This window comes from Thalassophryne amazonica, chromosome 8 (assembly GCF_902500255.1).
Source record: "Thalassophryne amazonica chromosome 8, fThaAma1.1, whole genome shotgun sequence".
Lineage (NCBI taxonomy): Eukaryota > Metazoa > Chordata > Actinopteri > Batrachoidiformes > Batrachoididae > Thalassophryne > Thalassophryne amazonica.
Genome location: NC_047110.1, coordinates 35,045,637 through 35,063,410, shown reverse-complemented (window position 1 = coordinate 35,063,410; position 17,774 = coordinate 35,045,637). Strand labels below are relative to the sequence as shown.

Genomic DNA, 17,774 nt, shown 5'->3' with positions numbered 1-17,774 from the left:
TCTCCTTTTTTGAATTGCCCCTAGAAAACAGGCCAATCCGTTTTTGAGAGAAAACTTGCGTCACTTTTTCACCAATAGCCCCCACACACACACACCCACACCCACCCTCTTTCACACACACACCCCTTCGAAATTAATTATTCATAAGGTTGTGCCCACTCATTCGTAACATTCGAAGAGAAGCAATGGCGAGTACAGGTGTGCTTTCCCAGGCTGTTTTAGCGGACTATGATCTTCCCACGGAAAGCAATGTATGCAATCACTGGCTTTTATTCATTTTTAACCGCATCCCCAGTACATACAACCGCCGACTATTTCTTTGCTCTGCGCATTTCACAGAGGACTGTTTCACAAATTTTGCACGATTTCGAGCTGGCTTCAGTCGGCATTTAATACTCAGTAGAGTCAGTTCTGACTCTGCGACAAAATCAACCCCAGCAATCAGTACAGCCTGTAAGTATCACATTTTCTTTTGTTTTAAATTTGTGTTGTGCCATATTCCTGTTGTGAGAATTGCACGTTAGAATGGCATGTTAGCTCTGGTTTGTTCCTCCAAAGGGAATGAGCTAACCCCTTAGCAGCTAGGGATGTGTATCAAGAACCGGTTCCTTTTGGGTATCGTTAAGAAATGACTCGAACCACCGACATCAATAAGCTTTGTGCTTAACGATTATGTTATCGGTCCTTCAGAGTGGCCGTTGTTTTTGGGGGTGTTTGTCAGGAAAATTATAATTTCTGTATTGATTACAGACCCTGTAGCGGGTCCGTAAACAACTTTTCTGCAGCGCAGCTTTGCGTTGAACCTTGAACCAATCGAAGCAGTGCTTCGCAGATTGAAGCAATGCTTCGATTATTCTTTCTTTCTTTTCATTAATTTTCTCCTGCTAAAACCCTAAAGAGCATATGTCTGTGAGTATTATTTACCTTTTCTATGTTAAACCGACCTGTTATGTTCTTCTGAAACAGTTGATAGATGTATTTTATAACTTAAAAACGGGAGATATGCTAACGCGTTAGCATGTCTATGGCATTTTCAATGTTAAAAGTTAGCATTGCAGCTGTCATCACGTTCGGGTGCATTTGTTTTCAAATTGTAATATTTCTTAAATTTATTTTTGTTTATATATTAATAATCTAATGATTATTATATACAATTTTAGAGAAAGAGGCAAAAAAACCTGAATAGAAACACAACAGAAAATATAAAAGCAATGAAGATAAATAAATAATGCTTTCTTTTCAGTGAGAGCAAGGGCAGCCAATCAAACAACGGCAGCCGATCAGCGCCACCTACTTGCATTTCATAATGAGGTTGCCACATAAGCTCCGAAATGGCACCATTAAAGGCAAATGAGGCATTCTAAACCCAGCATAGTAACATAGCTGTTTCAGAGAGCCTTTTAGGAAGGTTCTGAGCCATTACAGACCCAACCAATTTTTTTGGGGCTACATATCACATCACAGAACAAGGATTAATGCCCCATTCAACCTCTCTCTATCACCATTAATTCTCCTGACTAATCATCTAAGATGTCTGTACCACAGTGTTTGTGTTATTATTATTTCTTGTTTTTTTTTATTATTGCACGCTGCTTTACCACTTTTAGCAGCTATCAGTAGCTGGATCCATTAGCTCTAGTTGATCCAGGATTATTGAGAAAATAAGTGGGTCATAATTTTTAATGCTCACACCAAAACAAACTATTATGAGAACCATCGCTGTCTCCAAACAAATGAGTTAAGGAACTCCTGAACTGACATTAGTCAATTAGCTTAGCTTGCAACTCAAAGATGGGGGTTAACATGTTCAGGCTTCATTAATCTCACCCAGATCAGCTGTTCTGGGTCCCTAAGAAAACCTATGGTTGACGTTGGGCAGTCTATGGTCATTACATACTATAACTACAGAAAGAAAATAAGTCTGACCTCTAATCTACTTGGTGATAGGCGACAGATATCAGAAATAGGAAATAGGAATAGGAAAGACAGAAATAGGCTTCTGTGTGTTCCGAGGATGAACAAAACGTCTGTGGGGTATAGTGCCTTCTCCTACCGTGGTCCGGCTCTTTGGAATGATCTACCTGCTGTTATTCGGCAGTCTGACACAGTGGAGATTTTTAAATCAAGACTGAAGACCCACTTTTTTAGACTGTCTTATCATTAATTTTTTAATCTGTTTGTGTTTGCTTTGTAATTTCTTTTTATTCTACTGTGTTTTATCTTTTAACTGTGCTTTTCTTGCTTTTAATTTTGAATTTAGATTAATTTGTGTTGTTGTGAATTATGTGAAGCGCCTTGGGGCAACTTTGTCGTGATTTGGCGCTATATAAATTAATAAATTGAATTGAAATTGAATTGACAGATCAAGAAGAACAAAGCTTTGTGATGCAGTTGTCAATATATTTTGTAAATTTCTGAATGGTCAGTACAACTTGATCTACTATATGTATTGATTTGAGTGGCAGGTCATTGTGAAGGACATCAGGCTGGTGATGAATGCAAATAAGTGAAGACAAACAAGAGTCAGTGTTGGAATATCTGTGGGACACTGACAGAAAAGTGACAATTACATTAGGCATCAAATGCTTTGGTTTTAATAATCAGAAATATTTCTTGATATTTATTTATTCTTTATAGACTTGTTGTTAGTTAATGAATATCTGTGGATCTAACAGTATATTCTTAAAATTAAAATTGAATTCATTGGGTACAAGTAGGAAAAATCAGTTATCATTATAAATAAAGGGTCCTTCACATAGTCACTGCATTAGTGCAGTCGGGTTAATGTTGCTACCTGCCATAGGGGAAATGACAGAGTGGGAACATTCTTCATATGGCCACCGTCTTCAAATGAGGCATCAAATGTAGGCCATTATTTTTGTGCAAGCAAAGGCATTTTCAGAATAAAATGTGTGAGGGGTTAAACAGAGAGCTGTCACTTGCTTAATATGAAAATGTGCTGTGAAAACAAATTATGTTTAATAAAAGTAATGGATTTTGGATTTCCTCAGCGAAGGATAATGACAAACCATTTCTGTTGTTGAAAACAGTTTGTTTTATTGCAAAGCTGTGTGCCACTGGGTGGGTGCAAATTTACACTTGTATAACAATGATGTGACACATTTTTGGTTGTTATTTTAGATATAAGTATGTATCTATGCATGCACATACACACACACACACACACATATATATATATATATATAATGTGTATGTGTATACAAAAAAATTGGTGATTATACAAAAGCAGTGGATTGAGTCCACTGATAGATATAAGATCCCCACAATGCATGGAGGCTTTCGACCAAAGTCAAAAGTATGTCAAGAAACTAGTCCCAGGGACAAACAACTAAGTGAGTCCTGCACCAGGTGGTAAAGAGGAAGATGAGGCTTCATGGACATCCAGCCCACTCTATGGGATGTACCATGGCTAACAAAGACTGCGCTAAAGCACAACACAGAGGCTCTGATCATACAGTCAAAAAACTGATTCAATGGATGAACTTAAGTCAGTTATGATCAGGATGTCCATCTAATACATATGAGGTCTGTCCGAAAATTAACGGACCTTTTTATTTTTTTCAAAAACTATATGGATTTGAATCACGTGTGATTGCATCCGCCAAGCTTGAACCTTCGTGCGCATGCGTGAGTTTTTTAACGCCTGTCGGTTGCGTCATTCGCCTGTGGGCAGGCTTTGAGTGAGCACTGGTCCAGCCCCCTCATCAGATTTTCATTGTCAGGGAAATGGCTGAGCGACTGCCGCTTTGCTCCATGAAAATTTTTTCAGAAACTGTGTGAGACAGCCAGGTGGAAACCATTCGGAAAATTCAGATGGCTTTCGGTGAAGATTCTATCGGTGTCACACAGATTAAGGAGGATTTCAACCGGATTAAAGACGGCCCACAGCGGCGGAGAGCGTGCCACGCTTCGAGCGGACATCGACAGGCTGAAACGACCAGATCATTTCCAAAGTGAAGGCTGTGTTGATCCGGGACATCATCTGACTACCAGAGAAATCGCAGAAAATGTGGACATCAGCACTTCTGCGGCACATTCCACTGTTACAGGAGATTTTGTAATGAAAGACGTGCGGAGGAATTTGCGCGTCGGGACAGAACTGCAATGGCACACAGCAAAAAGCACGTCTGTGTTGGAAACCATTTGAAAGATTCAGCCGGCTTTTGGTGGCTTTTCAGTCAAGTGAGTATCCGAGAAGTTGTGTAACAGCTGGGCATGCCACAACATGTCCTGGGAGACTTCCAACACGGAAAATCCGACGAGGGGGCTGGACCAGTGCTCACTCAAAGCCTGCCCACAGGCGAATGACGCAACTGACATGCGTGAAAAAACGAAGGTTCAAGCTTGACTGATGCAATCACATGTGATTCAAATCCATATAGTTTTTGAAAAAAATAAAAAGGTCCGTTACTTTTCGGACAGACCTCGTATATGTAGTCCCAACTAAATTAAATTAAATTCAATATTCTTGCATGGAAGGGGTTTATTTGAGTTAGGGCTACATATATTTCTAAGATGGACATCCTGATCATAACTGAATTGAGTTGAGTTTTTTTTTGAGTGAAGCAGCACAAGAATAGGCCCTGAACACAAGGCCCATGGAGGCAGACAGAACCCAAGGAGCAGGCTGCTAGAAGTGGGCAGACTGATCCTAATATCAATAATATCGACACCAATGCTGGTATTGATATTGAACGATCCTCATGTAAAAAGATCGATACTTAAGCTTTTTTCTCTCCCGCATGCACTGACTGCTGTGCACGCAGATTCATCAAAGTCTACTCTGTCTGTGAGAACAGCGCTGCGCTGTGTCACACAACATGGAGCAGCGCACCCTTGTATTGTGGTTTGTCAGCCCTCTACCTCAGGAGATTTTGTTTTAAGTTGTGTTGAGTGATATTTTTTTAAACAAAAACGTTGATTGCGATAATAAAGTATTTTGTTGTCACGTACAATGTTTGGCGAAATTCTATCCTAGGTCTTTTGGATCCTTTGGATCTATGAAGCTTAAATATGAAAAAGTATCGGTATTGGTATCGGCGATACTGGGCCTGTATTTAGTTGGTATCGAATCAATACCAAAATTCCCAGCATCGCCCACCTCTACAGGCTGCATGAAAATACCCTTTAGTTGCCTACTCTCATTAAAAAAAATGTTGTAAAGCATAGTTTAAACATGATGCAAAAAAGTATGTATACATAGTATTTTTGGTGTGAATTTTGTACATATTCAGCATATTTTCTGCCAGGATGTGGTCATCAATTACCAACACCAGGATAGTCGTATTATCCAAGCGAAAATAAAGTGTTAAGTCATCTCTAGTTTATTTTTAAACCCTAAACCTAACCCTTAACCCTTATGCATTTTTAAACATTTTATGTGAAATGCATGTTGCACCTACCCACGAGAATTTGAAGGTGTGCAGTAAATGTAGCACTTAAGTTTTCATATCCTATCATGCAAAATGTTGAAATAATCCAGCACATGGTGGTGGGGTGCAACATGTGAAGTGGGATTGCATGCATCTCGTCACCATCAAGTAGCTGGAGCAATATGGATGAGAACAGCTGAGGTAAGATACTGTGGGTCATCAACATCCCAACAAGAAAAGTAGAGGCTGGCCAATTTAGAAGTGAAAGGTCACGTGACATCTAGTTTTTGACTGAAGTAAAACAGTCCTCTAAAATCTTCATATCAGAGACATTATTTGCTTTTATAAGCACATAAAAGTCACTTCAGAGTAACAGTTAAAACTAATTCCATAACTTCGATATACCTGAGCATTATTACACCATATGAGGAGCGCATATCCTCAGTCCCAGTCCAGTTTTATTGACTAAATACCATTCCGAAATCTAATATGGTTGCATATTTCATAATTTTTACAAAGCTGTAATTTAGTTCAAGTGGTGAAATACATTTGTAGCAGCTGCAGTCCATTATCTATTACTTATTAAGCACATTACTTACTACCGTATTTTCTAGAGTATAAGTCACACCATTTTTCTGTATGTATATTTTGTCTGTATATTTGTGTTTTTTGTATGTATATTTTTCTGTATATTTGTGATTTTTGTGCATTGTTATAGTGTACTTTTAACTGTTGTCATTTATTACCGGAAGCCATCAAGTATGGCCATCGGCTATTGCAAAGGTTTTCCCTCCGTCCATCTGTCCATCTATCTGTCTGTCCGTCTGTCTGTGCTCATCATAAGTCCAGTCCTATTACTGCCAGACGCTTGAAATTCAGGAAACATTCTTGGGACACAGACCTTAGATAAGTTCAGTGATGGTTAACCTTGATGTATTTTAAGAGGTATTTGAAGAGGTTAAAATGTCACCTTCTGTTTCAATCTGATACGTTTTTTGTTTGAGTGACAATCACAGTAGAGCTACAATGTGACGTCAGTCGCTCGACTCTTCAAAGCCGCATATTTTTGTGTATTTATATACGTTTCTCATATATTGTGTAAAAGCTAGTGAGAAGTACGTAAAAACACTGTTTTTCGAACCGAATAACACCTCTGGATTGATTTATAAGACATTTAGCGGATGCTATGCAAATACGGCCAAGGGAATTTTAGCATTTTAGCATTGCATTAATTTTATTTTATTACTAGTGGCCACGTGGTCACTACACTCACTAAGTGGACAATAAACAGTGAATGTTTCTGCTGTATCAATGTATCAAATTTCAGATAAATCACTTCAGCATATGTCATTGCACAGCATCATCATGGAGATTGACATTGGCTTATAGCATGGAGATAGTGTTGATAAAGCTTTGATTGTAACCAATCTGTAGCCTGGTAGCTCTTGGTAGGACACAGCCAATCAATTATTTCCAGTAAGATAAAAGATTTAATTCCTGGAAACAGAAACTTGAGATTTCAACATGTACTTCACCATACCGGGTTGCTGTCCGGGTGCAGGCCCTGTCCATGACAGTAAAGGCCTAAACTGTAATATATCAACAATTACACCCTGTTAACCCCCAAAACATGAATCAGCTACAAATCATGAATTATCCGTAGACCGTTAATTGCAAAATGTGAATACTGGAAAGAATATCTCCCAAAGCATGAACGCGGGTCTTGCAAAATGTGGATATCATTCATATATATATATATATATATATATATATATATATATATATATATATATATATATATATATATATATATATATATATATATATATATATATATATATATATATTCAGTTTAAGTAGTTTATGGATTTCAGTTTACAGATCAATTACTGCAGGAAATCTTAATTGCAAACACTATCACCACAAAAATTATTTTTTTTTTGGGGTGGCAGGGAGTTCACTACAGCCGGTGAGCTGTCGGGAGGTGATCCAAGCAGCTCACTGCACACATCAGTGGTCTGCTGGTTGTATTACAGCACTCAGTTGGGAAAAAGATATGGAATTTTTGTGAATTAGTGAATTTATTGCTCATTTTATTACTTATTTTAATGATAAAAAAAATCACTAAAATTCCATTTTTCCAAACTGTGTGCTGTAGTATAACCAGCAGGACCCCGCTGGTTATACTACCCAAGTGGACTGACATGAATCATGGCTCCAACATGAGATATGTCAATTGAAACAAAGGAGAGGATTATCAAACTCTTAAAAGAGGGTAAATCATCACGCAATGTTGCAAAAGATGTTGGTTGTTCACAGTCAGCTGTGTCTAAACTCTGGACCAAATACAAACAACATGGGAAGGTTGTTAAAGGCAAACATACTGGTAGACCAAGGAAGATATCAAAGCGTCAAGACAGAAAACTTAAAGCAATATGTCTCAAAAATCGAAAAATGCACAACAAAACAAATGAGGAACGAATGCGAGGAAACTGGAGTCAACGTCTGTGACCGAACTGTAAGAAACAGCCTAATGGAAATGGGATTTACATACAGAAAAGCTAAACGAAAGCCATCATTAACACCTAAACAGAAAAAAAACAAGGTTACAATGGGCTAAGGAAAAGCAATCGTGGACTGTGGATGACTGGATGAAAGTCATATTCAGTGATGAATCTCGAATCTGCATTGGGCAAGGTGATGATGCTGGAACTTTTGTTTGGTGCCATTCCAATGAGATTTATAAAGATGACTGCCTGAAGAGAACATGTAAATTTCCACAGTCATTGATGATATGGGGCTGCATGTCAGGTAAAGTCACTGGGGAGATGGCTGTCATTACATCATCAATAAATGCACAAGTTTACGTTGATATTTTGGACAATTGAAAGGATGTTTGGGGATGATGAAATCATTTTTCAAGATGATAATGCATCTTGCCATAGAGCAAAAACTGCGAAAACATTCCTTGCAAAAGGACACGTAGGGTCAATGTCATGGCACAGGGTCAATGTCAACGAGCAGATCTGATTTGATGCAGGTGTTAGTTTTGAGGATGAAAATTTACAGGGTGATTCCATAATTTTTTCCTCAGAATTGAGTGATTCCATATTTTTTTCCTCTGCTTGGTCTAAAAAAGTAACCGTTACTGACTGCCACAATCTTTTTTCTTGATTTCTTATAGTGTTTCTTAAAGCCAGAAAGTTGCCATTTGAAATGACTTTAGTTTTGTGTCATGTCTGTGATCTGCTTTTTTTCTACAAAATTAAACAACTGAATGAACATCCTCCGAGGCCGGTGATTCCATAATTTTTGCCAGGGGTTGTATATATATATATATATATATATATATATATATATATATATATATATATATATATATATATATATATATATATATATATACACACACACAAACAAACACATATACTTGGCATAGTTAGTATCTAACCTGACCACACAATGAATAAAGTGCTAAAAACACTGTCAGAATTTTGTTGATAGAGAAAGTGAAACAGTCAATAGAAGGTTTCAGGATTGTGCTCTTCCCTGTAAGTACTGATTTGTTGACCTCATGTTATAAACACTATATGTCTGCTCCAAGTCATAATTAAAAATAAATAAATAAACTAATGAATATGATTGGCTCAACAGTCCTTTGGGGTCAGTTATCCAAGTATTTCTCAAGTTGATATAATTGATAGCATTATAGGATGATGATATTAACATTGCAATGTTGTGCATGATAATCATGTACAATCAACATTACCGCAGCAAAACAAAAAGTGCTATATTGTTGTTACCTTCAGGAATAAAAATGCTATGGGTTATCTTATAAAAAATTGTTGCCGTATTTTCCTCTGGTCAACAAAGGATGAACATACAATAAATGAAAAAATATTCACAAGAGGACAAGTCCATCTTGAAGCCACCATTAAAATCACGACCATCATGTGTCCACTCAGTGACTGGAGGAGGACTGCTGATGACTCTCCAAAGATTCCTCATCGTTTTTAATACAACCCCTGGCAATAATTATGGAATCACCGGCCTCAGTAACTGCCGTTACTGTGGCAGTCAGTAACGGTTACTTTTTTAGACCAAGCAGAGGGAAAAAAATATGGACTCACTCAATTCTGAGGAATAAATTATGGAATCACCCTGTAAATTTTCATCCCCAAAACTAACAACTGTATCAAATCAAATCTGTTCGTTAGTCTGCATCTAAAAAGGAGTGATCACAGCTTGGAGAGCTGCTGCACCAAGTGGACTGACATGAATCATGGCTCCAACACGAGAGATGTCAATTGAAAAAAAGAGAGGATTATCAAACTCTTAAAAGAGGGTAAATCATCACGCAATGTTGCAAAAGATGTTGGTTGTTCAGAGTCAGCTGTGTCTAAACTCTGGACCAAATACAAACAACATGGGAAGGTTGTTAAAGGCAAACATACTGGTAGACCAAGGAAGATATCAAAGCGTCAAGACAGAAAACTTAAAGCAATATGTCTCAAAAATCGAAAATGCACAACAAAACAAATGAGGAACGAACGGGAGGAAACTGGAGTCAACGTCTGTGACCGAACTGTAAGAAACCGCCTAAAGGAAATGGGATTTACATACAGAAAAGCTAAACGAAAGCCATCATTAACACCTAAACAGAAAAAAACAAGGTTACAATGGGCTAAGGAAAAGCAATCGTGGACTGTGGATGACTGGATGAAAGTCATATTCAGTGATGAATCTCGAATCTGCATTGGGCAAGGTGATGATGATGGAACTTTTGGTTGGTGCTTTTCTAATGACATTTATAAAGATGACTGCTTGAAGAGAATATCTAAATTGCCACAGTCATTGATGATATGGGGCTGCATGTCAGGTAAAGGCACTGGGGAGATGGCTGTCATTACATCATGAATAAATACACAAGTTTACGTTGATATTTTGGAGGCTTTTCTTATCCCATCAATTGAAAGGATGTTTGGCGATGATGAAATCATTTCTCAAGATGATAATGCATCTTGCCATAGAGCAAAAACTGTGAAAACATTCCTTGCAAAAAGACACATATGGTCAATGTCATGGCCTGCAAATAGTCCGGATCTTAATCCAACTGAAAATCTTTGGTGGAAGTTGAAGAAAATGGTACATGACAAGGCTCCAACCTGCAAAGCTGATCTGGCAACAGCAATCAGAGAAAGTTGGAGCCAGATTGATGAAGAGTACCGTTTGTCACTCATGAAATCCATGCCTCAGAGACTGCAAGCTGTTATAAAAGCCAGAGGTGGTGCAACAAAATACTAGTGATGTGTTGGAGCGTTCTTTTGTTTTTCATGATTCCATAATTTTTTCCCCAGAATTGAGTGATTCCATATTTTTTTCCCTCTGCTTGGTCGAAAAAAGTAGCCGTTACTGACTGCCACAATTTTTTTTCCTGATTTCTTATAGTGTTTCTTAAAGCCAGAAAGTTGCCATTTGAAATGACTTTAGTTTTGTGTCATGTCTGTGATCTGCTTTTTTCTACAAAATTAAACAACTGAATGAACATCCAGTGATTCCATAATTTTTGCCAGGGGTTGTAAAAGGAAACGATTACTGCATTTTGAAAAACATCACTTTTAAATTAAAAGCATCCCTTTTTGTTGTTTCAAATGAATTTTTATATTAATGTTTCATTACAATTTTAGCTTTTTTCCATTTCTAGGTAACTGTTTTTCTTTGGAATATGCACCTTCCAGTCAAAATTTATTGAGGTATGTTTTATCCAAAATGTAGTCTGTCTATGTGAATTGGCAGAAATGAAAACAGAACTGATGTAACATGAGAAATGATTTGTTTCACCATCAACAGAAGGTTTAGATTTGTCACTAGGGATGAAAATGCAGTTTCTTGACTTCTGTCATGTTTCCACATATGACCTTGAAGAAGAACATCCCAGATCATTATCTATTTTATACCATATCTCAGTTCTGGAGGAAATGCAAAAAGTGAGTGAGTTAGCAACATATTTTTATTGTCACTTTTGAGCAATGTACCATGTGTATTCCTGCAGGATCATGCTATTTTAGGAAAACTATTAAGACACAAACTGTATCTTCAACTTAACTTGTGAAATTTTAACTGGCTTTAATCACTCAACAAAAATATAAACGCAACACTTTTGGTTTTGCTCCCATTTTGTATGAGATGAACTCAAAGATCTAAAACTTTTTCCACATACACAATATCACCATTTCTAAGGTAAAAAGATGTTCATTCCCTCTTATGTGTTAATAAAATAACCCAATAATCCAATATACGAGGTATGTTAGAAAAGTATTGGTCCTTTTTATTTTTTGCAAAAACCTGATGGATTTGAATCACGTGTGCTTGCATGAGCCAAACTTGAACCTTTGTGCGCATGCGTGAATTTTTTCACGCCTGTAGATTGCGTCATTTGCTGGTAAGTAGCCTTTGTGTGAGGATGTGTGCAGTGCTCTCGGCAGATTTACATTACAAAGGAAATGGCGGAATGATTGGAGCAGCACCACTGCATCAAATTTTGCCAGAAACTGGGCGACAGCCAGATGGAAACCATTCGGAAGATTCAGACGACTTTTGGTGACGATCCTATGGGCATCACACAGATTAAGGAGCGGTACAACTGGGTTAAAGACATCTGCACAATGGTGGAGAGCGCGCCATGCTCCGGTCGGCCATCAACACGCTGAAATGACCAGATCATTTCCAAAGTGAACACTGTGGTGATGCGGGACCGTCGTGTGACTATCCGAGAAATTGCAGAAGAGGTGGACATCAGCACTTTTTCGGTACATTCCACTGTGACAGAAGATTTGGCCATGAAAAGAGTGGCGGTGAAATTCATGCTGCTGCTGACAGCGGAGCAAAAGCGCCTCCGTGTTGAAGTCTCACAGGACATGCTGTGACATGTCCACCTCTTCCACAATTTCTCGGATAGTCACACGACTGAAAAGTCACAGAAAGCTGTCTGAATCATCCGAATGGTTTCCATCTGGCTGTCGCCTAGTTTCTGGCAAAATTTGATGCGGCGCTGCTCCAGTCGTTCCAGTCATCCGCAGAGAGCACTACACATGTCCTCACACAAAGGCTGCTTACCAGAAAATGATGCAATCGACAGGCGTGAAAAAGTTCATGCCTGCGCACGAAGGTTCGTTTGCTCATGCAAGCATGTGATTCAAATCCATCAGGTTTTTGCAAAAAATAAAAAGGTCCGATACTTTTCTAACAGACCTCATATTCTGTTGCGCCAACTCACTAAATTATAACAATATGACATGAGAGTAAGCGCTTTCAAATTTGTTGAACTTTGATGTACAATTTAATCCAAATATCAAATTTGTGTTGCCTGTGAAAGAATCCATAGATGTGTCTACTACCTGCTCGGTGGTCAGTGTAAGATGCATTGAGTGTTGTGGGCTGGGGTGTTTGGCTGGCTTTGTTTTTGTTTTCTGTTTCTCCCACCAGGTGGTATGCATTCAGGACTGAGTGGCTGACGCGTGGCTGAGTATTAGGACCTCACCCTGAACACCTGAGGCTTGTTATCACGTGCAGGTCATCAGGACTCACAGCTGTGGTGTATCTGTCTTGATCAGAGCTTGCTGCACTTAAACCTTGAATGCACAGTGTGTGATTGCCAGAGACTCGACCTTGTGAGCAGACGTGTGAGATCGACGTCAGGAGAACAATCTCACCATTACGGATGCAGAGACCACTCCAGGTTTGACGCCACAGTCTGTGAAGGAGGATTGGGTGAGGTCTCACGCTCTTCAGCACACTTCCTGAGGTAATTTGGTTTTGGTGACTTTCATGAAGTAATGACAGTGGATTTGGTGTCCCTCACACCTAGTTATATTGAGCTGTTACGCTATGCTAATCGCCTAATCAGCTTCTGCTGCAGTGGAGATTTGAACTGAGTTGTTCCGTGCCTGCAGGGTGAGAAGCTGAGTTATATTAAAGCCAGGAAGTGTTTGCTGATTGTGTGCACCTTTGAGCTGTGTCTCTCTGTGTGGAGAGTGTTGGACTCACCTCATGATTTCTTCCTTCGCAGACTCGGTTTGTCGTGGCCACCTGGGGGGTGTCGGCGGGGTCCCTGGGTCCGAACTGCTGTGGCTCCGGACCGTTTGCGCTGCTGAGAGTGTGCCGTGTTTCCACCTCACCAGACCGCGGACTTTTTGGGTTGTTTATCACTCCACTCACTATTATGTATGTTAAATTCTGTTACCTTTTGAACCGTGCTCTGCTTATTTTATGCTGGGTCCTGTCAAACGCTGGGTCGGTGCTCCGACCGCGTCCGACACATAACAGTAGTCTCTGGCCATTTAACAATGGACCAGCGGAAGCAGAGACGGTATTTTTGCCGGGAAGGCGGCAGCAGACGTTGGAAGTTATCCGGGATCAGTTGCGGATGCTCTCTGCCCGGGTTGTGCGTGTCAGTGAACCTAAAATTGAATAATAGTTTGAACTCTCTTGCTTCCGTGTTCCTGTGGTGTTACCTTATCTATGGGATTGGCGCAAAGTGTGATCAGTGACGTCTTCGCTTCACACGCCAACCAGATAAGAGGTTAGACAGGAGCTGCGTGAGTGTGTGATTGGAGGGTGAACGCGCACGGCGGAGTTCTGCAGCACGGGTCGCTTTGCGTCCTGCTGTTACAGTTGGAGCCCCATCTCCCCGGGTGAAGATAGCTACTACGTCTGTTGTATCAGCTCCAGACTTATTAGTTAAATCACACTTTAGCTGTATGCTACACGTAGCTGCTCACAATTAAAGCAGCGTGTGTTGAGTTTACTCGGTTGCCACAGGGCTTTTTATTTTTAGCACTCTGGCTCCCCCTGCTGGTGACTGAGCCACATTACCATCACAGCTCTTAAGGCAGAACATAAATGTTCCATTTGTTTGAGCTTGACGGTATAAGTCACTTATTTGTTGGTGTATTAATTGTGGGGTTTATATGTGTGAGTTAAACTGTTTTTGTATGGGTTATAGCACTGTCAGTGGTCTGTTGGTGTGAACATGCAGGCTGTCGGGAGCATAGCTTGGACCCAGGTGACTTTATGTTTGTCTGTTAGTCTTTCTTGTTTATTTATTTTGGTTTCACCTCCCAGGGTTTGATGGGACGGTCCTCTGGGGGGTGATGGGGGGGGGGGGTAATTGGGTTGTTTTTTCTTTTTCTCTTTTTTTTTTGTTTTTGTTGTTCCCTCTCTGCTCCTCCGGCTCCAGCCGTTTGAGCCGTATGTTGTCGGCGTTGCTGGAGTGGTGCAGTTTGGTTGTGCTGGGCATTTCCCAGATGACCTCTGCACCCGGGAGGGGGGGTTTTGGGGGCACTCTTTTTTTTGTTACTTCTCTGTCTTCTCCTCCGGCCCCAGCCGTTTGAGCCGTACGTTGTTGGCGTTGCTGGGGTGGTGCAGTTCGGTTATGCTGGGCGTTTCCTAGATGACCTCTGTACCCGGGAGGGGGGGGTTAGGGGTGTTTATTTTTTGTTAATTCCCTGTTTCACCTCCGGCTTCAGTGTGCCTTTGAGCCATACGCCATCGGCGTAGCTGAGGTTTGGGGCAGTGGAATATACCCGCAGTTGGTGGCTGGTTTAAAAGTCGGAGGGGTGGCACCATTTTGTGCCATACGCCATTACCGCTGTTCCACTCCTCCCGGTTGACTTTTGGGGTATAGTCATGGTAGGTGACACTGGACGTACTTCCAGTTTCCCCTGCGCTGAGGGGGTGGGGTTGGGGTTGTTGTTTTGTTTGTTTGTTTTTTTCCCCCAGTTTCCGCCCTCAGGGTGTGACTGTGGTGTCCTCTGGGGGGGAAATGACTGTGGGACCATCTAGCCGTAGACAGCCGGGGCTGGGTCTGTTGTTAGTCATGGGGGGGGTGTCTCCTGGGGTTTGATGGAACGGTCCTCTGGGAGGCGCTGGGAGCCCCCGTGGGTGACTTTGGATCCCAGAGGGACCTCGGCTGTGGTTATTACTCCTGGAGCTGGCGGGATGTCCTCTGGGGGGGTGTTGGTCCCTACATGTCGTCCACGGGGGGGGTTAGATTTTTTTTTGGCAAGCTTAAGTTTGGGTTGTGTTTTTTCTTTTCTCCTCTTTCCCAGGTTTGATGGGACGGTCCTCTGGGTAGGGGGGGTTGGTATGGTTGTTTGTGTTTTTCCTTTTTTTTTTTTTCTTTCCTCCCAGTTTGCACCCCTGGGGTTTGATTGTGGCATTCCCTGGGGGGGTTATTGTTTTTTTTTTCCTTTTTGTTTTATGACTAAGCAGATTCTGAACATGGTCAAAAGAAGGCTGAATGCACAGGTTTAAGAACTCCTGGCCAAATCTGTGCAAAGTGTATGACAGAAGCAAGAGTTGACAGAAATGAATGCAAAGATGCAGTCAGAGGTGGAGACTCTAACAGGTTTGCTAAATGAAACAGAAGGCAAGACCATCAAATTCAACAAAAGATATCTCTGCACTGGAGTGTCAGCTGCAGGATACTCCAGAGCTGCTCCAAGAGGAAATCCATTAGACACCTTCCTTCTCCATCCGACTAGGGTAAATGGAGCATGAGGGGTATATTTTGCAGGAGAAGCTGAAAGAAGAGAACGAGAGCAAGAAGACTGTAGAGAAGTACGTCTTTGCTCTCTAGACTCTGCTGGCTGAAAGAAAGACAAAGGCAGGATAGAATGTCTTGTCAGTAGAGGGGGCTGAAGAGGGCCTCAAAGGAGTCCAATGAGAATTTGGACGGTGTTCAGCGGCAGCTGGAGTAGAAAAGTTCAGCCTGTGGACAAACTGGATAAGATAGAGATCCGTTTGCAGCAAGAGAAATGGATGACCTCTTGGTGGACCAGCACCACCTTCGGCAGATCATCTCCAATCTGGAGAGGAAGCAAAAAAAGTCTGACCAGATGTGGGCCAAAGAGAAACGTATTGCTACTCTATATGCAGAGGAGTATGATCGTGCCGAAGCGGAGGCCAGGGAGAAGGAGACAAAAGTGTTGACCCTGGCAAGAGAGTTAAAGACTCTTACAGACCTGAAAGATGAACTTGACCGATTTAATAAAGTGCTCAAGACCGAGACGGATGACTTCGGAAAGAGTTCATAGTTTGGAGAGGTCCAAGCGTGCCATGGAGCAGTGACTGGAGGAGATGAAGATTCAGCTGGAGGATGTATATAGATAATGTTTCCAGGCCCACTCTGCCAGGAAGAAACGGGAGCTGGATCTGGGAGGGCTTGAAGGCCATCTTGAAGATGGTACTGAAAATCGCGATAATGTCTTATAGCACTTGAAGAAACTGCAGGCCCGAATGAAAGACCAGATGAGAGGACTGGAAGAGCTGTGAATGTTCGGGGATGAAGCAGCTAATGATGCTAAAGACAGTGATAAGAAGCTTAAAGCCATGGAGGGAGACATGTTACACATCCAGAAGGAGCTGTCTACTGCAGACAGGCTCAGGGAGTGAAAGGATGAGCTCCAAGATGAGATCTATAGTCTCAACACAGAGTTCCCTGTTGGCAGAGAAGAGGCGGCTGGAAGCTCGTATCATCCAGCTGAAGGAAAAACTAGAAGAGGAGAAGCTCAACATTGAGAGGGTCAATGACCGCATGATGAAATTCACATGAGGTTGAGCAGCTGACGACGGAGCTGTCTTCAGAGCGCAGTAATGCTTGGCTCTTGGAGACAGGCTTTCCCAGCTGGATCGTCAGCACACGGAGCTGAGACTGAAGCTGCAGGAGGTGTTTTTTGCTCCCAGCCAACATTCCAGCCATGGTCCCTGGAGGGGGGTGTTTTTCCTGGCCCAGGTTCGTGTGGTCGCCGGGAGGCTTCCCGTGAGGGTGGGGTACTGTTGTGGGCTGGGGTGTTTGACTGGCTTTGTTTTTGTTTTCTGTTTCTCCCACCAGGTGGTATGCGTTCAGGACTGAGTGGCTGACGTGTGGCTGAGCATTAGGACCTCACCCTGAACACCTGAGGCTTGTTATCACGTGCAGGTCATCAGGACTCACAGCTGTGGTGTATCTGTCTTGATCAGAGCTTGCTGCACTTAAACCTTGAATGCACAGTGTGTGATTGCCAGAGACTCGACCTTGTGAGCAGACGTGTGAGATCGACGTCAGGAGAACAATCTCACCATTACGGACGCAGAGACCGCTGATTGTGTGCACCTTTGAGCTGTGTCTCTCTGTGTGGAGAGTGTTGGACTCACCTCATGATTTCTTCGTTCGCAGACTCGGTTTGTCGCGGCCGCCTGGGGGGTGTCGGCGGGGTCCCTGGGTCCGAACTGCTGTGGCTCCGGACCGTTTGCGCTGCTGAGAGCACGCCGTGTTTCCACCTCACCAGACCGCGGACTTTTTGGGTTGTTTATCACTCCACTCACTATTATGTATGTTAA

The 17,774-nt window shown here is 41.5% G+C and overlaps 1 protein-coding gene and 1 pseudogene across 1 annotated transcript in view; one reads left to right on the top strand and one right to left on the bottom strand.

Annotated features, from left to right (window-relative positions):
• lingo1a (leucine rich repeat and Ig domain containing 1a) overlaps positions 1-17,774 on the bottom strand; it is a 762,763-nt gene that overhangs the window by 263,014 nt on the left and 481,975 nt on the right. The window lies entirely within an intron of this gene.
• Positions 15,774-17,115, top strand: LOC117514880 (annotated as a pseudogene).